The sequence below is a fragment of the Pseudophryne corroboree genome, chromosome 4 (genome assembly GCF_028390025.1).
Source record: "Pseudophryne corroboree isolate aPseCor3 chromosome 4, aPseCor3.hap2, whole genome shotgun sequence".
Lineage (NCBI taxonomy): Eukaryota > Metazoa > Chordata > Amphibia > Anura > Myobatrachidae > Pseudophryne > Pseudophryne corroboree.
In genome coordinates this window covers 287,988,204-288,014,822 of record NC_086447.1, presented here as the reverse complement: position 1 = coordinate 288,014,822, position 26,619 = coordinate 287,988,204, and the positions used below count along the sequence as shown (strand labels likewise).

Below are 26,619 nucleotides of genomic sequence, written 5' to 3'. Positions count from 1 at the left end.
TTGAAATGGCTACTGCCTGTGACTCCTTGCCCCATGGAGGCACTCGGCTACGGAGCAAGTAACAGCACAGGTTTTGCAGGCTATGGGCCGATGCTGAAGAATCCCCTAGCTAAAATACACAGGGGTGACAGGGATAAGCGAGGTCTTTGCACATAACGATATACCGGACTCGATCGCATCGCAAAGTGACAAAATGTTCGAGGCACATGAACCCCCGCCCTGTGGCAGCACTCAGCAATGGAGTGAGCGATGGCATAGGTTTTGCAGGATATGGTCCAATGCTAAAGGAGCGTCACAATCCCCTAGCTAAAATACACAGGGGCGATAGGGATAAGCGAGCTCTATGCACATAATGATACACCGGAGTTGATCGTGTAGCAGTGACAAAATATCCGATGCCCGTGAACCCACGTGGCAGCACTCAGCTATGGAGTGAGCGACGGCATACTGTAGGTTTTGCAGGCTATGGTCCAATGCTGAAGGAGCGTCACAATCCCCTAGCTAAAATACAGTACACAGGGGCGATAGGGATAAGTGAGGTCTATGCACATAACGATACACCGGACTTGATCGTATAGCAGTGACAAAATGTCCGAGGCACGTGAACCCCCGCCTTGTGGCAGCACTCAGCTATGGAGTGAGCGATGGCATAGGTTTTGTAGACTATGGGCCAATGCTGAGGGAGCATCACAATCCCATAGCTAAAATACACAGTGGCATTGAGGCCCCGTAGAATGATCAATTAATAAATACTGTATAGTGTACAGTATACAGACGAAAAACAAGGAGTTTAAGCAACAGTAGTACAGAGGGGATGTAGTCATGTTGCCAGTGGTCGGATCCCAGCGGTCAGGATACCAACTCTGGAATCCCGACCACTAGAAATGCCGACATCTGGAATACTGACTTACAGTGACTATTCCCGCTTATGGGTGTCCACAACACCCACTCTAGAATAGAACCTGTGGCAAGCGCAGCATGGCAAGCCTGCCAGGGGCTTCGTTGCGCTCCCCCCCCGCCGGCATTCTGGAGGCTGGGATCCCGTGTCGGTATGCTGACCTGTGGGATCCCGGCCCCCAGCATACCATATCCAACCAGTACAGAGGTGTAATCTTTTATGTTTAATAATGCTTTTTACAACAAATTGCTGCCAAGTGTAAAGTGCAACGGAATATGCTGGTGCTATATGTAAGTAACTGTTAATAAATAAAATACATTTATCATAGATTTGATACTTTTCTAGTGATACTATAAGATTAGATGATACAGTAACTTGTTATATCATTACTATCCGTTGCACATCTCGTCTTACAGTATCGCTGTATCTTTAAGGGTATCCATGCAAGATTGTATTTAAAGGTTTTTTCACAACTAATTATTTCACCAAATTAGAGGTAACTAATACACAGAAGTACATCCACTGACTATTAATATAGAGGAAGCAATTATTATTGTGATTATTCTGCTACATTTCTCTCCTCGTATTTAAATGTAATACAGTAGCAAAGTTGCAAGGCAGCAATAAAAGTAGCAGAGCTTGTGTCCTTCATAGAGAGTGTAGATGGTTACCTATTAAAGGAGAATCACAATATATGTAATACCCCTAATAATTGAGGTACAAATGTGACCTCTTGTAACTTGACTGCGTTTGATGCCGAATTGTGTATACATTGTAGCAGAGCTATGCCAAGAGAGCCAACACTCAGTTGCTTTTGTGGGTCTACAATATATTTTAAATGAACAGCTGGGATTCGCATGCTGCGTTGCGTACGTAACACAGCAAAAATACCTAAGGACACATCTGTTTTACAGTTGCTGCAAAATATTGTGTTTTTCTGTGCATGCACAAGCAGAGAAGGGTGCTGTGAGAGGTCAACTGGAAGGCTGGTGACTGCTAGTCAAGGAGTGGCAGTTGGTGAGCAGCAGTTGGTTAGCAGCAGTTGGTGAGTTGCAGTTGGTCTAAAGAAAGTGTGAGGAGAAGAACTGCTGTGGTGTGAAGACATCAGGGCTGAGTGAAGTAATTTCAAGATTAATATAGGAGTTAGTGTTAAAAACATTCTCAGGGTGACAGAGACTTTCATAAAAGACGCTGGTGTGTCAGCAGGAAGCAGAGCTGAGAGAATAGAATTAAACAAGAAATCAGTACTTCCATACAACTTCACTGCTGTGCTTGAATTTGGAGGAACAGTTTGACCCTGAGGAATAGATAATTTGCTAATAACACACAAAGAGTCTAATTCAATTCTCTCATGTGGCAGCTTACACTCCCGGGTGCCCCGACCAAGCAATTCCATTGGTGCTCCATTCGGGTGTGATCATCTGCCGGTACTGCATTTCAGCTTGCTACCCACAAAGTAAGTTGGTGAGCTAATGTTAGCAAAAATAACCCATTTGGGTGTCCAAACAGCACTTTTTACATTGTGTCCAGCACTATGGTTGGGTCTGACAGCTTTGCGTTGCTAAACCGGGGCTGCCTGGGCGCAATCAGCATGCAAAACTACCCAATCATTTGAATATGCCTCCCCGATCTCCCTACACTTTGGATGGGAAATCGGGCACGATAAAGAATTGAATTCACCCCAAAGTGTTATATTCATACAAGATATTTTGACAAATGTGCATGAAATTATATGGCTGTGACTTGACTAATGAAACTGACAAAATCCTACAACAAAATGATCTACTGTAAGAAAATCTTTGACCTGCCACAACCTCTGTATATAAAGGAATAAGCTATAACCCTGTTACCCCTGTAACCCTGTTGCAAGAAAACTTGTTTACTGTTTTTTCATGTAAGACTTTAGTGTTACTTAGGGGTATATTCAATTACAGTCGAAACTGCCATCTTGTCAGAAAGATGTCCGTTTACGACTTTTTAAGGTCGGAAACGGTTCCAACCTATTCAGTCCCCCCTCAGTTTTCCGACAAGTTGGGAAATTTGACTTGTTGGAAAGCATGTGGATCGGCAGAATAGCCGCCGATCTGCTTGCTTCTGTTGGAAAAGGGACCAAATTTGACAGTTTTTGGTCCCATTTCCGACAATCTCAATCCGAATTTATAGAAAGTCGGATTGAGGAGAAGAGACGAGGGAGCTGTGTGGGGGGCTATAGAGGCTGCAGGGCATATGTACCTCAATGCTCCCCGCCGCCACAGACAGCACTCCCCTCCGCCACTGACAGCACTCACTGGTGTGCGCAGCACATTTTATTAGGGGGTGCACCATCGGAGGGGAGTGTCTAGCACCGCCTTTTGGGCGTGTCTAGCACCATCTATTGATGGTCAACACATATTAAATTTCCACCTTTGTACCAATCCTAATAAAGCAGATACATTGTCAGATGTTGTGGTGTGCACCAAACAAACACCCCTGATGGCACTCACTGCAATTACACTGCTCCTCCTCAGCCTGGTCTGGCTCCCCCTCTCTTTCCCCTGCAAGCTGCAGCAGCTTACTTACAAGTCAGTCACTCACTGACAGTCGCAGACTAGTACTGCTGCTGCTGGAAAAACGAGTGACGTGTCAATGCTGCTGCCGGCCGTCTGCAAGTATTGAATTTGTCTTCCTAAGAGGAACGCTGGCTGCATGCTGCTCCTCATCAGTAGCTGGTGTTGGCATAGCATAGAAGGAGAGAGGTGGGCGTGTGGTGGCTGTGACGGGTGGGCGTGCGAGCAGCATGACGTAATCATGTCACATCACACTGTTTTTGTACATGGAGGTGGAGCTGGGAATTTGAAAGCCGGTGTCAGTGGCACCCTTGATTAATCCAGGCGTCCGGTCAGTAATGCAGTCCTGACAGGGTGCAGTGCAGAGGGGACAGTAATCAGCCTGCTCGGCGATCGCTGCATCAGGCATGTGAGATCGGGGTGCCAGACATTAGGGGGTGCCTGTGCGCACCAGGCACCCCCCCTGCGCACACCTATGACAGCACTCCCCGCTGCCGCTGACAGCAGCAGCAGGACAGGACAACGGGAACGGACAAATTTGACTGTCGGATTTGGCCACTCATTGAATAGGGCTTGTCGGATCCACTACGACAAATGCATGTCGGAATGGATCCGACTTTAATTGGATATACTCCTTAATGACATTCCTCTCAGATTTGGTGTGTGCTGTCTGCCTCTCTGTCAATATTTCTATTGTGTTTTGGACATTGAAAGAAATTGCATTTACTTTAAGACTTTAGGATGTATCTGGTAATTATTTTTTGGGATGTACAGTATATAGTATCTTTGAATACATGAGTTGCACTGGTTTTACAGACATACTGTACTAGTTGCAGAATAAATATCACAGTTCTTTTACAAACCATCTGAATCATTTTCTTTGTGTCTGTTCTGTCCTTACCTCTCTGCTAGGGTATGGAGCAACAAGAGAGAATCTCAGATGAGGAGCTGACCAAGGTACTCCCAAGTTGTATGCACCCAGGGCACCACATAACAAGTCTCTGTAAATCAATAGTATCAATACGATTCTTGGGAGATATCTGTGAGATGTGATCTGTTCACAAGATAGCACAAGCCATAGATTATATACTGAAACAAAGTACGAACACCATTACATCAAAGAGGTTGCACAGATTGTACACATCATACCCACATGCTGATATGTAACTTATTAATAATAAAATACAATAATAAGCTATGGTAGTATAATGGGTGGATCATATTATTGCATAAACTCTAATATTGAAGATCTATTCAGGTGTAATGTTATAACGATTAATTATTTTTAAACACAACAATCCTTTTTTCTTCTATACACAAAGGCGACTTTTAATAATATTTTTCTCAACTTTAGTTGTAGTTGCTCATTCAACACCTTTTAACTGCATATTTACATAATACTAAAAGTTAAGTATTAACTATAAAAGGATTTTGGCTGCAAAATGATTATTGGATCTATATAACATACTGTAGAAGTTTACTGCACCACAAAACACCCCAGGGGGTAAATTTACTAAGATGGGAGTTCTATTGAAGATGGGATGTTGCCCATAGCAACCAATCAGATTCTACTTCTCATTCATCTAGCACCTTCTAGAATATAATACCTAGAATCTGATTGGTTGCTATGGGCAACATCCCATCTTTAAATAGAACTCCCATATTAGTAAATTTGCCCCCAGGGCTGTAACAATGGATGTGCAAGCTATTCATGTTGCCCAGGGATTAAGACCAATGTCACTGCCTCATGGCACCTGTGTTTGGCTTTCGGGGTGTCTGGAATAGCACCCTGCAGTATACAGATCCACCAGAGAGCACTCTGCACATCTTCAGATTCTTGGTAACCCTCTTTGTGATGTCATGATATCACGTATGCCTACAGGAGGTGTGGCCAGCCCACAAGCGTTATCGCCATGCTACTTCTCTGAAACACACATCATATTATTTATCTTGTATTTTAACATTGTGTTCAATAACATCACAAGTATATTCTGACTCTTATAGCCTTCCCTTATTATGTACTTTTAAATGACAGTGCTTTATCCTGGAGTTCATTTATCAGCCTTTTGTGCTTGTTTTCAGTTTTACAGCAAATTTGCTTCATTTAGGAGTATTAAAATCAGATGAACTACTGTGATTAGACATGGTTAAGCAGTGATAAAGTTATGTGACTTGTTAAAGCAATTACAGTAGCTAAACTTTAGTTAACCTGTCATCATCATTATCATACATTTGCAAGGCGGTGGTCAGTAGGCATATAGATCACACAAATACAAATTACACATAATAACAAATCACACAAGTCCAAATTGCAGGTATTAATATATGTTGTACCATTTGTATGAACAATTAAACATAAAAATCAGATAGAAACTAGGGCCCTCATTCCGAGTTTTTCGCTCGGTAAAAATCTTCGCATCGCAGCGATTTTCCGCTTAATGCGCATGCGCAATGTTCGCACTGCGACTGCGCCAAGTAAATTTGCTATGCACTTAGGAATTTTACTCACGGCTTTTTCATCGGTCTTGCGATGGTAATGTGATTGACAGGAAATGGGTGTTACTGGGCGGAAACAGGCTGTTTTATGGGCGTGTGGGAAAAAACGCTAACGTTTCCGGAAAAAACGCAGGAGAGGCCGGAGAAACGGAGGAGTGTCTGGGCGAACGCTGGGAGTGTTTGTGACGTCAAACCAGGAACGACAAGCACTGAACTGATCGCAGATGCCGAGTAAGTCTGAAGCTACTCAGAAACTGCTACGAGGTGTGTAATCGCAATATTGCGAATACATCGTTCGCAATTTTAAGATGCTAAGATTCACTCCCAGTAGGCGGCGGCTTAGCGTGAGCAACTCTGCTAAAATCGCCTTGCGAGCGAACAACTCGGAATGACCTCCTAGTTACACATAAACATTAGAGATGTGCGGCGGGTACTTTTTGGGTTTTGTGTTTTGGTTTTGGATCTGGATCCCCGCTCATATTTTGGATCTGGATTGGTTTTGCCAAAACCACCCTTTCAGGTTTTGGTTTCGGATCTGGATGATTTTTGAAAAAAACAAAACATAAAATCAGCTAAAATCACAGAATTTGTGGGTAATTTTGATGCAATAGTATTATTAAACTCAGTAACATTAATTTCCACTCATTTCCAGTCTATTTTGAACACCTCACAATATTGTTTTTAGGCCAAATGGTTGCACCGAGGTAGCTTGATGACTAAGCTAAGCGATACAATTGGGCGGCACAAACACCTGTCCCATCTAGGAGTGGCACTGCAGTGACAGACAGGATGGCACTTTTAGAAACTAGGCCCCAAAGAGGACATAATGCAAAGAAAAAAAAGAGGTGCAGTGAGGTAGCTGGATGACTAAGCTAAATGACACAAGTGGGCGGCACAAACACCTGGCCCATCTAGGAGTGACACTGCAGTGTCAGACAGGATGGCTGTTTTAAAAACTAGGCCCCAAAGAGCACATCATGCAAAGAAAAAAAAGAGGTGCAATGAGGTAGCTGGATGACTAAGTCAAGAAACACAAGTGGGCGGCATAAACACCTGACCCATCTAATGCAAAGAAAAAAATAAGAGGTGCAAGATGGAATTGTCCTTGTGCCCTCCCACCTACCCTTATTTTGTATAAAGAGGACATGCACACTTTAACAAACCAATCATTTCAGTGACAGGGTCTGCCACATGACTGTGGCTAAAATGATTGGTTTGTTTGGGCCCCCACAAAAAAGAAGCAATTAACCCCCCCACCAAATAAGCAAATAATCTCTCCTTGCACCAACTGGCTCTACAGAGGCAAGATGTCGTCCTCATCCTCCGATTCCTCACCCCTTTCACTGTGTACATCCTCCTCCTCACAGAGTATTAATTCATCCCCACTGAAATCCACCATCACAGGTCCCTGTGTACTTTCTGGAGGCAATTGCTGGTAAATGTCTTCCTGGAGGAATTTATAATTCATTTTGATGAACATCGTCTTCTCCACATTTTGTGGAAGTAACCTCCTACGTCGATCGCTGACAAGGTTACTGGCTGCACTAAACACTCTTTCGGAGTACACACTGGAGGGGGGGCAACTTAGGTAAAATAAAGCCAGTTTGTGCAAGGGCCTCCAAATTGCCTCTTTATCCTTCCAGTATACATACGGACTGTCTGACATACCTACTTGGATGCTGTCACTGATATAATCCTCCACCATTCTTTCAATGGTGACAGCATCATATGCAGTGACAATAGATATGTCAGTAATCGTTGGCAGGTCCTTCAGTCTGGACCAGATGTCAGCACTTGCTCCTGACTGCCCTGTATCACCGCCAGCAGGTGGGCTAGGAAATTTTATCCTTTTCCTGGCAGCCCCAGTTGTGGGAGAAAATGAAGGAGGAGCTGTTGACGGGTCAGGTTTCGCTTGAGTTGACAATTTTCTCACCAGCAGGTCTTTGCACCTCTGCAGACTTTTGTCTGCTGGAAAGAGAGATACTATGTAGGCTTTAAACCTAGGATCGAGAACGGTGGGCAAAATGTAGTGCTCTGATTTCAGCAGATTGACCACCCTTGAATCCTGGCAAAGCAAATGAAGGGCTCCATCCACAAGTCCCACATACTTAGCGAAATCGCTCCATCTTAGCTCCTCCTTCAATGTCTCCAGCTGCTTCTGCAAAAGCTTGATGAGGGGAATGACCTGACTCAAGCTGGCAGTGTCTGAACTGACTTCATGTGTGGCAAGTTTGAAGGGTTGGAGAACCTTGCACAACACAGAAATCATTCTCCACTGTGCTTGAGTCAGGTATATTTCCCCTCCTTTGCCTATATCGTAGGTGGATGTATAGGTTTGAATGGCCTTTTGCTGCTCCTCCATCCTCTGAAGCATATAGAGTGTTAAATACCACCTCGTTACCACCTCTTGCTTCAGGTGATGGCAGGGCAGGTTCAGGAGTGTTTTCTGGTGCTCCAGTCTTCGGCATCTAGTGGCTGAATGTCGAAAGTGGCCGGCAATTTTTCGGGCCACCGTCAACATCTCCTGCATGCCCCTGTCATTTTTCAAACAATTCTGCACCACCAAATTAATTGTATGTACAAAACATGGGACATGCTAGAATTTGCCCAGATGTAATGCACACACAAAATTGGTGGCGTTGTCCGATATCACAAATCCCCAGGAGAGGCTAAGTGGGGTAAGCCATTGTGCGATTATGTCCCTCAGTTTCCGTAAGCGGTTGTCAGCAGTGTGCCTCTTAGGTAAACCAGTGATACACAGCGTAGCCTGCCTAGGAATGAGCTGGCATTTTTGAGATGCTGCTACTGCTGCTATTGCTGTGGGAGGCAATACACCTACCCAGTGAGCTGTCAAAGTCATGTAGTCCTTAGTTTGCTCTGCTCCACTTGTCCACATGTCCGTGGTTAAGTGGACAGTGGGTACAACCGCATTTTTCAAGACACTGATGACACTTTTCTTAATGTCCCTGTACAGTCTGGGAATCGCTTTCCTAGTGAAGTGGAATCTATATGGGATTTGGTACCAGGGACACACCACCTCAATCAATTGTCGAATTTCCACTGCACTAATGGCGGAAACCGGATGCACGTCTAACACCAACATAGACGTCAAGTCCTCAGTTATCCGCTTTGCAACCGGATCACTGCTGTCATATTTCATCTTCCTCACAAAGGACTGTTGGACAGTCAATTGCTTAGTTGAAGTAGTACAAGTGGTCTTCCGACTTCCCCTCTGGGATGATGATCGACTCCCAGCAGCGACAACAGCAGCAGCAGCAGCAGAAGCAGTAGGTGTACCACTCAAGGATCCTCCAGAGGAATCCCGGTTAGGAAAGGATTGTCAGTCATGCCAGTGACATGGCCTGCAGGACTACTGACGTTCCTGACTGAGGAGAAAATTGACGTTGAGGGAGTTGGTGGTGTGGCTTGCAGGAGCTTGGGTACAAGAGAAAGAAGGGATTTAGGTGTCAGTGGACTGATTACACCCTTACCCAAAATTTCTGAACTTGACAATGACTTCTGATGAATGTACTGCAGGTGACGTATATGGGATGATGTTCCTAGGTGGTTAACGTCCTCACCCCTACTTATTACGGACTGACAAAGGCAACACACGGTTTTCCGGATTTCTGTAAATAATTCCACACTGAAGAGATGGCTCTTTTGGTATTTTGCCCTGGCTTTCTCATCCCATGGACAACAACTGTCTCCACTGGTGCCTTTTTCAAACAAACCACATCACCATCAGAATCCTCATCAACTTCCTCCTCAGCACCAGCTACACTTATATCCTCCTCATCCTGGTGTACGCCTACAGTGACATCCTCAATCTCAATATTAGCAACTGGACTGGCAGTGCTCTTCCCAGCACTTGCAGGGGGTGTGCAAATGGTGGTAGGAGCCTCCTCTTTCCATATAGTCTTAGGAAGGTCAAGCATCGCAACCGCCGACAAACACTTGGACTCTCCTTGGGGATTTGTGATACCATCTTAGAAAGCACAGCTCTTTGCTGTGCCTTTGCCAGCTTAACTCTTTTAATTTTTCTAGTGGGAAGATGAGGGCTTCCATCGTCATATGAAGCTGAACCACTAGTCATGAACATAGGCCAGGGCCTTTGCCGTAACTTGCCACTCCGTGTCATAAATGGCATGTTGGCAAGTTTACGTTTCTCCTCAGATGATTTAAATTATTTTTTTTGGGTCCTTTTACTGAACTTTGGCTTTTTGGATCTTACATGCCCTCTACTGTGACATTGGGCATAGGCCTTGGCAGACGACATTGATGGCATTTCATCATCTATGTCATAACTAGTGGCATCAGCTTCAGCACTAGGTGGAAGTGGTTCTTGATCTTTCACTTTATCTTCCAAATTTTTGTTCTCCATTATTTTTCTGGAGTTATATAACAATATGCATCACAGGAGAACCTACCCCTACACCACACAGGTCAAACCCTGGAAAAATTATTTGGATAATAATAATCCTTTTATTTGGAGTCATTATAATATTATGCAGTACAGGAGAGCGTAGCCCTACACCACACAGGGCAAACCCTCTAAAAATGATTTGGATAATAACCCTTTTATTTGGAGTTATTAAAATAATATGAGGCACAGGAGAGCCTAACCCTACACCAAACAGGGCAAACCCTGTACAAAATGATTTGGATAAAAATAGTGATGAGCGGGTTCGGTTTCTCGGAATCCGAACCCCCCCGAGCTTCACCCATTTTACACGGTTAGACTCGGATCCTCACGCCTTGCTCGGTTAACCCGAGCGCGCACGAACGTCATCATCCCGCTGTCGGATTCTCGCGAGATTCGTATTCTATATAATGAGCCGCGCATCGCTGCCATTTTCACTTGTGCATTGAGATGATAGGGAGAGGACGTGCAGCGTTCTCTCAGTTTCTGTGTTCAGTGTGCTGCAAATATCTGTGCTCAGTGTGCTGCAAATATCTGTGCTCAGTGTGCTTGCAAATATCTGTGCTCAGTGTGCTGAAAATATCTACGTTCTCTGCCTAAAAAACGCTCCATATCTGTGCTTCATTGTAGTATAGGAGGACAGTGCAGAATTTTGCTGACCAGTGACCACCAGTATTATATAGCAGTACGGTACAGTAGTCCACTGTATACTATCCATCCATACCTGTGGTGCATTTTAGTTGTGCGCAGTATATATAGTAGGAGGACAGTGCAGAATTTTGCTGACCGCCAGTATATAATATAAAGCAGTATGGTACAGTAGTCCACTGCTCTACCTACCTCTGTGTCATCAAGTATACTATCCATCCATACCTGTGGTGCATTTTAGTTGTGCTCAGTATTTTATATAGTAGGAGGACAGTGCTGACTTTTTGCTGACCACCAGTATATAATATATAGCAGTACGGTACAGTAGGCCACTGCTCTACCTACCTCTGTGTCGTCAAGTATACTATCCATCCATACCTGTGGTGCATTTTAGTTGTGCGCAGTATTATATAGTAGGAGGACAGTGCAGAATTTTGCTGACCACCAGTATATAATATATAGCAGTACGGTACAGTAGGCCACTGCTCTACCTACCTCTGTGTCATCAAGTATACTATCCATCCATACCTGTGGTGCATTTTAGTTGTGCGCAGTATTATATAGTAGGAGGACAGTGCAGAATTTTGCTGACCACCAGTATATAATATATAGCAGTACGGTACAGTAGTCCACTGCTCTACCTACCTCTGTGTCGTCAAGTATACTATCCACCCATACATGTGGTGCATTTTAGTTGTGCGCAGTATTATATAGTAGGAGGACAGTGCAGAATTTTGCTGACCACCAGTATATATATATATAGCAGTACGGTACATTAGTCCATTGCTCTACCTCTGTATCGTCAAGTATACTACAAAAGTTCAGTAAAATTACCCAAAAATCAAAATTAAAAGCATCTGATGAGAAGCGTAAACTTGCCAATATGCCATTTACGACATGGAGTGGCAAGGAACGGCTGAGGCCCTGGCCTATGTTCATGGCTAGTGGTTCAGATTCACATGAGGATGGAAGCACTCATCCTCTCGCTAGAAAACTGCAGTGCCACTCCTAGGTGTGCCAGGTGTTTGTGTCGGCCACTTGGGTCGCTTAGCTTAGCCATCCAGCGACCTTGGTGCACCTCTTTTTTTCCTTGCATCATGTGCTGTTTGGGGACTATTTTTTAAATCGGCCATCCTGTCTGACACTGCAGTGCCACTCCTAGATGGGCCAGGTGTTTGTGTCGGTCACTTGGGTCGCTTAGCTTAGCCATCCAGCGACCTTGGTGCACCTCTTTTTTTCTTTGCATCATGTGCTGTTTGGGGACTATTTTTTAAATCGGCCATCCTGTCTGACACTGCAGTGCCACTCCTAGATGGGCCAGGTGTTTGTGTCGGCAACTTGGGTCGCTTAGCTTAGCCATCCAGCGACCTTGGTGCACCTCTTTTTTTCTTTGCATCATGTGCTGTTTGGGGACTATTTTTTAAATCGGCCATCCTGTCTGACACTGTAGTGCCACTCCTAGATGGGCCAGGTGTTTGTGTCGGTCACTTGGGTCGCTTAGCTTAGCCATCCAGCGACCTTGGTGCACCTCTTTTTTTCTTTGCATCATGTGCTGTTTGGGGACTATTTTTTAAATCGGCCATCCTGTCTGACACTGCAGTGCAACTCCTAGATGGAAGAAAAAGACAGTTGAGATGATCCGCAACAAGAAAACCCTTTGTTACCATAAATATTGTTGAAGAATAGGTAAGTATAAAAAAGGGTCTACAAACCAGATACCTATACTTGCTGTGGAAATTCGTCACAGACAAAGGTTGGTGTTGCTCTCCAGAGTCAGAAAGTCAAAATAGAAATAGAAAGAAAAGAAGACTCTATTTTGGGGGCACTCTTTGAAATACAGGACAGGGCTATTATTATCCTAGTTGTCTTAAAATATAACCTTTATTGATCCATTAAAATATAACAATGTAACAAACATTAACATAAAGAACTACACATTGATCTTCATAAAAGTACTACAACACAACTAATCATGGGGGTCATTCCGAGTTGTTCGCTCGCAAGCTGCTTTTAGCAGCTTTGCACACGCTAAGCCGCCGCCTACTGGGAGTGAATTTTAGCTTATCAAAATTGCGAACGAAAGATTCGCAATATTGCGAAAAGACTTCTCTGTGCAGTTTCTGAGTAGCTCGAGACTTACTCTGCCAGTGCGATCAGTTCAGTGCTTGTCGTTCCTGGTTTGACGTCACAAACATACCCAGCGTTCGCCCAGACACTCCTCCGTTTCTCCAGCCACTCCCGCGTTTTTCCCAGAAACGGTAGCGTTTTTTCACACACTCCCATAAAACGGCCAGTTTCCGCCCAGAAACACCCACTTCCTGTCAATCACATTACGATCACCAGAACGAAGAAAAAACCTCGTAATGCCGTGAGTAAAATACCTAACTGCACAGCAAATTTACTTGGCGCAGTCGCACTGCGGACATTGCGCATGCGCATTAGCGACTAATCGCTCCATTGCGAGAAAAAAATAACGAGCGAACAACTCGGAATGACCCCCCATGTGTGTTGATTAAATAACCAATATTGTTTCTTACTAATAGTAAATCAATCAATACTCCCTGTAGGTATGCCACTTCCATACAACTTGTTGTGAACTTCACAAATGTGGCTGCACCCAGGATTAATGATAATGATAAGAATTATCCCCCACTAAAACTGAAAATTGTTTTAAAGGTTTAACGTCTAAGCATACACAGACATCATAAATCTTCCATCAGTGTCTCATAGTAGGTTTTCTCACCTTAATTGTAACACTCCTTATTGCTACTGTTACTGAAAGTGGTGACAATTTAAAGGGTAAAAACCTAGACCCAATTGGCCAGAAAGAGTTAAACATTAAAGAAAGTCACTGTGTAACATATATTAGTCTTCCCCCTTTCAGTTTGTAAAGACATGAGTATTGGTTTTAGAGGAAGATCAGCAACTCATATTCCGTTGCTTCTGCTGTCTCTCCGTCATGAGTTTAGACAAAATTGTCGACACAGCGGCCGGTAGATGAGAGAGCAGCGGTCTGAGCTTTAGCTGATTAGAAGGAAGATAGAAGCCGTACTGCTTTCCCCGTTAGGATGGTCACAGTGTCCTGATATCGTAAGACATTGCAGAACACTATGCCATAATTCAGGAATGAGTGTTGGCCAAAAAATAGTAGATCACAATAATTCCTGATTAATACACCTTTAATTAGGTCTTTGATTCACACAAGTTGCATAAATATTTATTATGCCTGGTAGCATAGAGATATTGCAGGGCATCACAACATAACATAAGAATATGTGCTGGCCGAAGATAAAAATCAAAAGTATTTCTTGAATAGTAAACACAAGACCAGCATGTATGTTTGCAGCATGAATCAAGGTCCTTAGTACACACAGTCTGCACAATAAATAGACCTCTGTTTTGGTTAAAGGATTGCTAAATCACAGTCAAAATGTTTGAACTATCTTTGTCAAAAAATCCGTTTATGTGGATCACACTGTAACACAGCTAGGTTCCTTCTTGTAATTTTGTTGCAATGCCTGTGTAGAATTTACCATAATTGTATCAGACCAAAATTCTAAAGTAATAGCAGTCACAAAGCAGTTGTTATGAAAACTCGTACTAAAGAAGGAGGAAGACCTTAATTACAGCAGACCTTACCACCCCATAACAGCCGTTTTCCCGTCATGAATTAGGGTCTCAGGACCAATACAGCGGACGGTGAGCGAGTGGACAGGGGCAGATCAGGTATCGTCTGTAGGAAGAAAGAAAGTGGCCGTACTGCTGTCCACGTTAGAGCGGTTGCAGCACCTTGGTGTCATAAGACATTGCAGGGACGCTGCACCGCATTCATGGCAATGCCGCCGCGAGAAACTGTCTAACCACTGGTTCAATCGATACCCTTAGCTCCACCCAGGACCGTTCGTCTCATTTGCATACACGGTAACACCTCGGGCCAGCTCTCATCCACGATTGCGGTGACGGGAAAACGGCTGTTATGGGGTGGTAAGGTCTGCTGTAATTAAGGTCTTCCTCCTTCTTTAGTACGAGTTTTCATAACAACTGCTTTGTGACTGCTATTACTTTAGAATTTTGGTCTGATACAATTATGGTAAATTCTACACAGGCATTGCAACAAAATTACAAGAAGGAACCTAGCTGTGTTACAGTGTGATCCACATAAACGGATTTTTTGACAAAGATAGTTCAAACATTTTGACTGTGATTTAGCAATCCTTTAACCAAAACAGAGGTCTATTTATTGTGCAGACTGTGTGTACTAAGGACCTTGATTCATGCTGCAAACATACATGCTGGTCTTGTGTTTACTATTCAAGAAATACTTTTGATTTTTATCTTCGGCCAGCACATATTCTTATGTTATGTTGTGATGCCCTGCAATATCTCTATGCTACCAGGCATAATAAATATTTATGCAACTTGTGTGAATCAAAGACCTAATTAAAGGTGTATTAATCAGGAATTATTGTGATCTACTATTTTTTGGCCAACACTCATTCCTGAATTATGGCATAGTGTTCTGCAATGTCTTACGATATCAGGACACTGTGACCATCCTAACGGGGAAAGCAGTACGGCTTCTATCTTCCTTCTAATCAGCTAAAGCTCAGACCGCTGCTCTCTCATCTACCGGCCGCTGTGTCGACAATTTTGTCTAAACTCATGACGGAGAGACAGCAGAAGCAACGGAATATGAGTTGCTGATCTTCCTCTAAAACCAATACTCATGTCTTTACAAACTGAAAGGGGGAAGACTAATATATGTTACACAGTGACTTTCTTTAATGTTTAACTCTTTCTGGCCAATTGGGTCTAGGTTTTTACCCTTTAAATTGTCACCACTTTCAGTAACAGTAGCAATAAGGAGTGTTACAATTAAGGTGAGAAAACCTACTATGAGACACTGATGGAAGATTTATAATGTCTGTGTATGCTGAGACGTTAAACCTTTAAAACAATTTTCAGTTTTAGTGGGGGATAATTCTTATAATTATCGTTAATCCTGGGTGCAGCCATATTTGTGAAGTTCACAACAAGTTGTATGGAAGTGGCATACATACAGGGAGTATTGATTGATTTACTATTAGTAAGAAACAATATTGGTTATTTAATCAACACACATTATTAGTTGTGTTGTAGTACTTTTATGAAGATCAATGTGTAGTTCTTTATGTTAATGTTTGTTACATTGTTATATTTTAATGGATCAATAAAGGTTATATTTTAAGACTACTAGGATAATAATAGCCCTGTCCTGTATTTCAAAGAGTGCCCCCAAAATAGTCTTCTTTTCGTTCTATTTCTATAGTGCAACTCCTAGATGGGCCAGGTGTTTGTGTCGGCCACTTGGGTCGCTTAGTTTAGCCATCCAGCGACCTTGGTGCACCTCTTTTTTTCTTTGCATCATGTGCTGTTTGGGGACTAATTTTTTAATCGGCCATCCTGTCTGACACTGCAGTGCCACTCCTGGATGGGCCAGGTGTTTGTTTCGGCCACTTGGGTCGCTTTGCTTAGCCATCCAGCGACCTTGGTGCACCTCTTTTTTTCTTTGCATCAGTTGCTGTTTGGGGACTATTTTTTAAATTGGCCATCCTGTCTGACACTGCAGTGCCACTCCTAGATGAGCCAGGTGTTTGTGTCGGCCACTTGGGTCGCTTAGGTTAGCCATCCAGCGACCTTGGTGCACCTCTTTTTTTCTTTGCATCATGTGCTGTTTGGGGACTATTTTTTAAATCGGCCATCCTGTGTGACACTGCAGTGCCACTCCTAGATGGGCCAGGTGTTTGTGTCGGCCACTTGGGTCGCTTAGCTTAGCCATCCAGCGACCTTGGTGCACCTCTTTTTTTCTTTGCATCATGTGCTGTTTAGGGACTGTTTTTTAAATCGGCCATCCTGTCTGACACTGCAGTGCCACTCCTAGATGGGCCAGGTGTTTGTGTCGGTCACTTGGGTCGCTTCGCTTAGTCATCCAGCGACCTCGGTGCAAATTTTAGGACTAAAAATAATATTGTGAGGTGTGAGGTGTTCAGAATAGACTGGAAATGAGTGGAAATTATGGTTATTGAGGTTAATAATACTATGGGATCAAAATGACCCCCAAATTCTATGATTTAAGCTGTTTTTGAGGGTTTAAAAAAAAAAAATGAATCCAAAACACACCCGAATCCGACAAAAAAATTTCAGGGAGGTTTTGCCAAAACGCGTCCGTATCCAAAACACGGCCGCGGAACCGAATCCAAAACCAAAACACAAAACACAAAAAAATTCCGGTGCACATCACTAGATAAAAATTATCCTTTTATTTGGAGTTATTATAATAATATGCAGCACAGGAGAGCATACCCCTAAACCAAACACACAGGGCAAATCCTGTAAAAATTATTTGGATAAAAATCCTTTTATTTAGAGTTATTACAATAATATGAGGCACAGGAGAGCGTATCTCTACACCACACAGGGAAAACCCTGTAAAACAAAATTGGATAAAGTTATCCCTTTTATTTGAAGTTATTATAATAATATGCAGCACAGAAGAGCGTACCCCTGCACCACACAGGGCAGACCCTCTAAATTTTATATGGATAATAACCCTTTTATTTGGAGTTATTATAATAATATGCAGCACAGGATAGAGTACCCATATATCACACAGGACAAACCCTGTCAAAATTATTTGGATAATAATAACCCTTTTATTCCGAGTTAATATAATAATATGCAGCACAGGAGAGCATACCTCTAAACCACACAGGGCAAACCCTGAAAAAATATTTAAATAATAATAACCATTTTATATGGGGCTATTATAATAATATCCAGCACAGGAGAGCGTACCCCTAAACCACATAGGGCAAACCCTGTAAAAATTAATTGGATAATAATAACCCTTTTATTTGGAGTAAATATAATAATATGCAGCACAGGAGAGCGTACCCCTAAACCACAGGGAAAACACTGTAAAAATGATTTGTATAACAAGAACCCTTTTTGAAGTTATTAAAATAATATGCAGCACAGTAGTGCATACCCCTATACCACACACACACACACACACACACACACACACACACACACACACACACACACACACAAGGCAAACCCTGTAAAAATTATTTGGATTATAATAACCCTTTTATTTGGAATTATTATAATAACATGCAGCACAGGAGAGTGTACCCCTAACCCACACAGGTCAATCCCTGTAAAAATTATTTGGATAATAACCCTTTTATTTGCAGTTATAATAATATGCAGCACAGGAGAGCGTACCCCTAAACCACACAGGTCAAACCCTGTAAAAATTATTTGGAAAATAATAACCCTTTCATTTGGAGTTATTATAATAATATGCAGCACCGGAGAGCATACCCCTAAACCACACACACACACACACACACACACACACACACACACACACACACACAGCAAAGCCTGTAAAAATTACTTGAATAATAACCCTTTTATTTGGAGTTATGATAATAATATGCAGCACAGGATAGAGTACCCATATATCACACAGGGCAAACCCTGTAAAAATTATTTGGATTATAATAACCCTTTTATTCGGAGTTAATATAATAATATGCAGCACAGGAGAGCATACCCCTAAACCACACTGGGCAAACCCTGTAAAAATATTTAAATAATAATAACCATTTTATATGGGGCTATTATAATAATATGCAGCACAGGAGAGTGTACCCCTAAACCACATATGGCAAACCCTGTAAAAATTATTTGGATAATAATAACCCTTTTATTTGGAGTTATTATAATAATATGCAACACAGGAAAGCATACCTCTACACCACACAGAGCAAACCATGTAAAAATTATTTGTAAAATAATAACCCTTTTATTTGGAGTTATTATAATAATATGCAGCAAAGGAGAACATATTTCTAAACCACACACACAGGGCAAACCCTGCAAAAATTATTTGGATAAAAATAACCCTTTTATTTGGAGTTATTATAATAATATACAGAAAAAGAGAGCATACCCCTACAGCACACAGGGCAAACCCTGTAAAAATGTATTTGGATAATAACCCTTTGATTTGGAGTTTTTACAATAATTTGCAGGACAGGAGAACGTAGCTCTACACCACACAGGGAAAACCCTGTAAAAATTATTTGGATAATAACCCTATTTTTTGGAGTTATTACAATAATATGCAGCACAGGAGAGCGTACCCCCAAACTACACACTCACTGCAAAGCCTGTAAAAATTATTTGGATAATAACCATTTTATTTGGAGTAATTATAATAATATGCAGCACAGGAGAGCGTACCTGTATTACACACAGGGCAAACCCTGTAAAAATAATTTAGATAATATTAACCCTTTAATTTGGCGTTAATATACTGTAATAATATGCAACACAGGAGAGCATACCCCTACACCATACAGGGCAAACCCTGTAAAAATGATTTGGATAATAATAACCCTTTTATTTGGAGTTATTATAATAATATGCAGCACAGGATAGCGTACCCCTAAACCACACAGGGAAAACACTGTAAAAATTATTTGGATAATAAGAACCCTTTAATTTGAAGTTATTAAAATAATATGCAGCACAGGAGAGCATACCCCTAAACCACACACACACGGCAAAGCCTGTAAAAATTTTTTGGTTAATAACCCTTTTATTTGGAGTTATGATAATAATGTGCAGCACAGGAGAGCGTACCCCTAAACCACACAGGGAAAACACTGTAAAAATTATTTGGATAATAAGAACCCTTTAATTTGAAGTTATTAAAATAATATGCAGCACAGGAGAGCATACCCCTACACCACACAGGGCAAACCCTGTAAAACTTATTTGGATACTAATAACCCTTTTATTTGGAGTTATTATAATAATATGCAGCACAGGAGAGCATACCCCTAAACCACACACACACGGCAAAGCTTGTAAAAATAATTTGGTAATAACCCTTTTATTTGGAGTTATTATAATAATATGAAGCACAGGAGAGCGTATCCCTAAACCACACAGGGCAAACCCTGTAAAAATTATTTGGATAATAATAATCCTTTAATTTGGAGTTATTATAATAAAAATGCAGCACAGGAGAGTGTACCCGTACACCACGCAGGGCAAATCCTGTAAAAAAAATTGAATAATAATATCCCTTTTATTTGGAGTTATTTTAATAATATGCAGCACAGGAGAGCATACACCTACATCACACAGGGCAAACCCTTTAACAATTATTTTGATGATAATAATAACTCTTTTATTTGAAGTTACTATAATAATATGCAGCACAGGAGACGTACCCCAAACCCACACACACACGGAAAACTCTGTAAAAATTATTTGGATAATAACCCTTTTATTTGGAGTTATTATACTAATATGCAGCACAGGAGAACATTCCCCTACACCACACAGGCCAAACCCTGTAAAAATTATTTGGATTAAATATTAATAACCCCTTTATATGGAGTAAATAATATACAGCACAAGACAGTACCACTGGACTTATACAGCAGTACCGCAGTAGTTATACGGCAGTACCCCTGGATTTATATGGCAGTACTGCTGGACTTATATGGCAGCACCACTGGACTGGACTTATACAGCAGCACTACTGGACTGGACTTATATGGCAGCACCACTGGACGGGACTTATTCGGCAGCACCACTGGACTGGACTTATTCGGCAGCACCACTGGACTGGACTTATACAGCAGCACCACTGGACTTATGGCAGCACAAAACACCACAACTGGACTTATGGCAGCATAGGACACCACCACTGGAGTGACTGGACTGATGCAGCGCTAGACACCCCCACTGGACTGGACTTATACAGCAGTACTGGACTTATGGCTGCACAGGACACCACCACTGGACTTATGACAACACAGGACACCACCACTGGATTAATGCAGCACAAGACAGCACCACTGGACTGGACATATACAGCAGCACTGGACTTATGGCAGCACAGGACTCCAACACTGTGACTGGACTGATGCAGCACAACTCACCACCACTTGACTGATGCAGCACAAGACAGCACCACTGGAATGATACAAAAGAGCAGGTCACCACCTCACATGCCACTTTCCCGCACAGACACTGAGGAGACACTTCCTCTCGCTACACTCTCCGGGACTGGAGTGAAAATGGCGGCGATATGCAGCTGTTTATATGGAATCCAAAACCCGCAAGAATCCGACAGCAGGATGATTTTGCCTCGTTCTGGTTTCCGAGTCTGGTGGGAAAACCCGAGCTGGACTCGAATCGTGAAGTTCGGGGCGGTTCTATACTCAGGGAACCGAAACCCACTCATCTCTAATAAAAACATGACTACAGTAGTATAGTATAACTGTTTCATAATAGATAAAGGAGGAGCAGACATGACACATACTGTAGAGTAGAGAGATCCCTGCTTGTCGGTCTAGAGGTAGGTTAAAAGCAAAAACAAGAGGTGCTAATGAAATACAAGTAAAATGGCAGCCTGCCACTGGCAGGTAAAATCAGAGTCAATGAGGAGTTACCTATAGTGAAGTGGTGGGCTTTGAGAGAATTATTTGGAGATTGTGGGAGAGTTCTTATAGGCGGAGTTCCAAAAGTGGGGAGCAGAGTGGTGAGGAGTCTTGACATAAAATTAAACATTAAGAATGTGACATTAAGAAATATGTATATGTTCAGTAAACTATGATGTGTGTTCCCTGCGCAACTACTCCTCTGGGTTTACATCTTGATTTACTGTGTGTTCTTCCCTGATTTATATTGTTATGTGAATTTTGTTCAGGTCACTATTCCTGTTGCAGTGCTTTTATTTTGCTGTTTGATTTTTGACTGCATTGTGATGTACTACTTGTACAACTGTTTGTATATACATGTGCAGTTCTCTAATAAAATATTATGAAAAGAACATGAAAATGTACTAGTAGCAAAGGCATACAATGTAAAAACTCAATGCAGTGGTCATCAAGTTTAATTGTTCCTTTCTCAGTAGTAATAGTCTTATGAAGAATTACTGTAATACAGATGTGTTCTTACACATCTAGACTCAATACACTTTGTGGCATGAGATGCCTGGCACAAGTGAGCCGCCAGGTCTCGTGCATCTCTATTAGTGTCAGGCATCTTTAATTGCCAAAAATGAGTCTTATTTGCAACATGATGCAGTTAGGATGCACCAGAGAACTGTGCTGATTAATTTGATATGCAATACTTGTATAGCTGTATGTTACTCAATATGCATACAAAGTGCAGATACAGATGCAGATTTTCTATTTTTTTCTTATCGTATTCTTATACAGAAATAAGAATTATTAATCTGTCTGTGTAATGGTTGAGAGAAAAACCACAACAATGTTCTCTTAGTATGCTGTACAGTACTCATGTAGTACACCAAAAAACTATTTTTCCCTCTTGATAAAATTCAGTGTCACTAAATGGTAACCACTGATATTGCATTTTATCTCTGAGTAGTTTAGCACTCAGCAATCTCCCATACAATCTCTGTGTATTGTGTACTACTGTTCTACTACTTTTGCTCCAGTGTGACCCAATTGTGGCATGCTCTGCTTGCTCATGCTGGCACCTGACCTCACCACTGCTCCTCTTTTGCCAGATAGTCTGTTCGTAAGCATGCCTGCTTGTCCCCAGTGTACCAGTGTGTTTGCTTCTATGATCCCTCCATGTCTCTGTACATTTTTGTATTTGACAGTGCCTCTCTTTCCCCGCTTTGTGTGTCTTCACATTGTGGGTGAAATGTATTCTTTCCTCTTTGTGCATCTGTTTCTGCTGCTTGCTTTCCACTACTGTTTGTCACCACCACTTTTATCATGTGTCCAACACCACAAATTGTTCCTCTATGCCCTCATCTACTGATCCTCTTGCACTGCACCTTTTCCCATTACCTCCTTCTTCTTCCACTTCTGTCCTCTTCACCCCTTATCGTCCTCCTCCTTCTGAACTCACCTTGATCCCCAAAAAATGCCTGTAGGCAATGCTACTCATTGCCATGTTACTTGAAGATCTGACCAGTTGTCTATGACATGGTAATTGTAATATTACCACTAAACAAACATACTGTTACAGTATGTAATGTTACGAAATGCTGAGGATCAATTTAGGTGAGTTTCTAATAAATAGCTGACGTGGGGATATTGCTGGAAATAATGGGGGTAATTCAGACCTGATCGCTCGCCAGCATTTTTTTCAGTGCTGCAATCAAGTCAGAACTGCGCATGCGTATGCACCGCAATGCGCAGGCATGTCGCACAGGTACTAAACAGATTGCCGTTCAGGGATGGGTTTGTGCGATGAATCCATACGCAGGGGCGATTGCAAGGAGATTGACAGGAAGAAGCCGTTTGTGGGTGGCAACTGACTGGGACTGGTTGGAAAATAGGATTTTGGTACTTACCAGGTAAATCCTTTTCTTTGAATCCATAGGGGGCACTGGAGTACTCTTGGGGATATGGACGGCTTCCGCAGGAACAAGGCACTGAATAATTAAATTTAGAACTCTCCTCCCCTCCATATCCCAGAGTACCTCAGTGTTTTTTACTGAGCCGAACAGGAGCTATAGAGAGGTTGACAATGGAGAAGTACATATAACATAACGGACAACAATAAAGTTGACACATAACGTTACTGACAACTAAACAGTTGGCACTATAACCGCTAGAACTTGAAACTTTGAACCAGTCGGTGAGAATGTGTTACCATAAGATCCCCTGAATTTACCACAAACCAGGTAAAACTTCTCTGGGTGGGCGTCCAGTGCCCCCTATGGATTCAAAGAAAAGGATTTACCTGGTAAGTACCAAAATCCTATTTTCTTTTTCATCCACTAGGGGTCACTGGAGTACTCTTGGGACGTACCAAAGCCTTCCCCGTGGGCGGGAGAGCAGTTTGGCACCTGTAACACTAGGCGGCCAAAGCTAGATGCTGATGCCGCAAACGTATCAAACTTGTAAAAGCGCACAAACGTGTACACTGATGACCACGTAGCCGCACGGCAAAGCTGCGTCGTAGAAGCCCCACGACCAGCTGCCCACGAAGTTCCCACAGAACGTGTGGAATGAGCTGTTACTGATGTAGGTGGCTGTAACCTAGCATGAAGGTAAGCCTGACGTATGGTCAGTTTAATCCATCTGGATAAGGTCTGCTTAGAAGCTGGCCAACCCATCTTGGCAGCATCATAGAGAACAAACAACGTATCCGTCTTACGAACTGTAGACGTTCGGGATACATACACGCATAATGCGCGTACCACCTCCAAGGTTCCAGAATTTCCTGTCAACACAGGAACTACTATTGGTTGATTGATGTGAAAAGATGACACTACCTTTGGTAAGAAAGCGGGATTCGTCCGAAGTTCCGCTCTGTCATCATGAAACACCAAATACGGTGGCTTGCATGACAAGGCACCCAAATCTGAAACACGCCTTGCCGAAGCTAAGGCTAGTAGAAAAATTGTTTTCCAAGTGAGAAACTTAATATCCACTTGTTGTAAGGGTTCAAAATAGGAAGACTGTAAGAAATCTAAAACCAGATTCAAATCCCATGGCGCTGTAGGTGGAATGAATGGAGGCTGTACTCTGAGGACACCTTGCAGAAAAGTGTGTACCGACAGCAATAGAGCCAATCGTCTTTGAAAGTAAATTGACAACGCAGATACCTGCACCTTTAGTGTAGATAAACTCAGTCCTCCATCTAACCCCGTCTGTAGAAATAACAAAAGACGGGATAACTTGAAAGATGATGTCGGAAACTTCCGATCTTCACACCAAGCTATATAGGCACGCCAAATTCTGTAATAATGAGCTGCCGTAACCGGCTTCCTAGCTCGTAACATGGTTGGTATAACCGATTCTGGAATGCCCTCTCTTCTTAAGAGGGCGGTCTCAACAGCCACCCCATCAAACGCAGCCGCGCTAAATCGGGGTAAAGGAACGGACCCTGTTGTAACAGGTCCGTACGTAGTGGGAGTAGCCAAGGATCGTCTGCGAGTAGTCCGCGGAGATCCGAGAACCAAGCTCTCCGAGGCCAATGAGGCGCCACTAGTATGACTGTGACGGACTCTCTTGATCCGTTTTAGCAACAGAGGGAGCAGCAGAAACGGTGGAAACAGATACACGAGGCTGTACGGCCACGCAATGGTGAGAGCATCCACCGCCACTGCCTTTGGATCTCGCATTCTGGACACATACTGGGGCGTTTGGTGATTGTGGCGAGATGCCATCAGGTCCACTTGAGGGTAACCCCACCTCTAGACCAACATGTGAAACACTTCTAGATTTAATGCCCATTCTCCTAGATGAAAATCCCGACAGCTGAGATAATCCGCCTCCCAGTTGTCCACTCCCGGAATGAACACTGCCGACAATATCACTTGGTGATGCTCGGCCCAATTGAGGAGTCGAGCTACTTCCCGCATTGCCATGCGGCTTCTCGTTCCTCCTTGTTTGTTGATGTATGCGACCGCCGTTGCATTATCTGACTGCACCTGAACAGTCTGAGACCGAAGCATGTGCACTGCTTGTCGTAGCGCATTGTAAATTGCCCGGAGTTCCAGGACATTTATAGACAGCAATCTTTCGTGATCCGCCCAGAGACCCTGGAGCTGACAATTTTGAACTACAGCTCCCCAACCTCTGAGACTCGCGTCCATCGTTAGAATTATCCAATTCCAGGCGCCGAACCGTTTCCCCGTGGTTAGATTGTGTACTTTGAGCCACCAGAGTAGAGACACTCTGGCCCGTGGCGACAACCTCACCCTGTGGTGAATCTGCAGATGCGAGCCCGACCACTGTGCGAGCACATCCAGTTGAAAAGGACGTGAGTGAAATCTCCCGAACTGAAGCGCTTCGAAAGCCGCCACCATTGTGCCTAAGAGGCGAATGCACAAATGTACCGAGATTGTGCGTGGTTTGAGCACTAATTGTACCAGATGACGAATGACCTGTACTTTCTGTTCTGGTAGGTAAATTCTTTGATTTACCGTATTGAGAATCATACCTAGGAATTGAAGTCGTTGAGACGGAATCAGATGTGATTTCTTGAAGTTGACAATCCAACCGTGCTGAACCAGTACATTGGCCCTCATTCCGAGTTGATCGCTCGCAAGGCGATTTTAGCAGAGTTACACACGCTAAGCCGCCGCCTACTGGGAGTGAATCTTAGCTTCTTAAAATTGCGAACGATGTATTCGCAATATTGCGATTACAAACTACTTAGCAGTTTCAGAGTAGCTCCACACTTACTCGGCATCTGCGATCAGTTCAGTGCTCGTCGTTCCTGGTTTGACGTCACAAACACACCCAGCGTTCGCCCAGACACTCCCCCGTTTCTCCAGCCACTCCTGCGTTTTTTCCGGAAACGGTAGCGTTTTCATCCACACGCCCCTAAAACGCCGTGTTTCCGCCCAGTAACACCCATTTCCTGTCAATCACACTACGATCGCCGGAGCGAAGAAAAAGCCGTGAGTAAAAATACTATCTTTATTGTACAATTACTTGGCGCAGTCGCAGTGCGAATATTGCGCATGCGTACTAAGCGGATTTTCACTGCGATGCGATGAAAAATAACGAGCGAACGACTCGGAATGAGGGCCATTGTAC

General features: G+C 42.9%; 1 long non-coding RNA gene across 1 annotated transcript in view; it reads left to right on the top strand.

Annotated features, from left to right (window-relative positions):
* Positions 1–1,959: 1,959 nt before the first annotated feature.
* LOC134911353 (uncharacterized) overlaps positions 1,960–26,619 on the top strand; it is a 243,029-nt gene continuing 218,369 nt past the window's right edge. The window contains exons 1-2 of the long non-coding RNA XR_010176505.1: positions 1,960–2,354; positions 4,357–4,401. This is a non-coding gene — a long non-coding RNA (uncharacterized LOC134911353). The remainder of the gene's footprint in view (positions 2,355–4,356; positions 4,402–26,619) is intronic.